Below are 225 nucleotides of genomic sequence, written 5' to 3' on the forward strand. Positions count from 1 at the left end.
CTCTGCCTCTAGGTGTTTTGCGAGCTGGGGCTTTTTGTTTTCATTTTTTCGACTTCCTCTGCAGAACGGAGTCATCAGAACTCAGCGTGTTTGGTTTTTTTTTTTTTTCCTCTCTTTTAAATACTCCTGACATCGAGCTGTGCGGCAGGATCCCGCACAGGGCTGGGTGCTGCCAGTTCCTGCTTGCCGCAAAGGACTCGGGCTGGCAGCGTCCAGGGGCAGCAC

This window comes from Buceros rhinoceros, unplaced genomic scaffold, assembly GCF_000710305.1.
Source record: "Buceros rhinoceros silvestris isolate BGI_N320 unplaced genomic scaffold, ASM71030v1 scaffold41509, whole genome shotgun sequence".
Taxonomy (NCBI): domain Eukaryota; kingdom Metazoa; phylum Chordata; class Aves; order Bucerotiformes; family Bucerotidae; genus Buceros; species Buceros rhinoceros.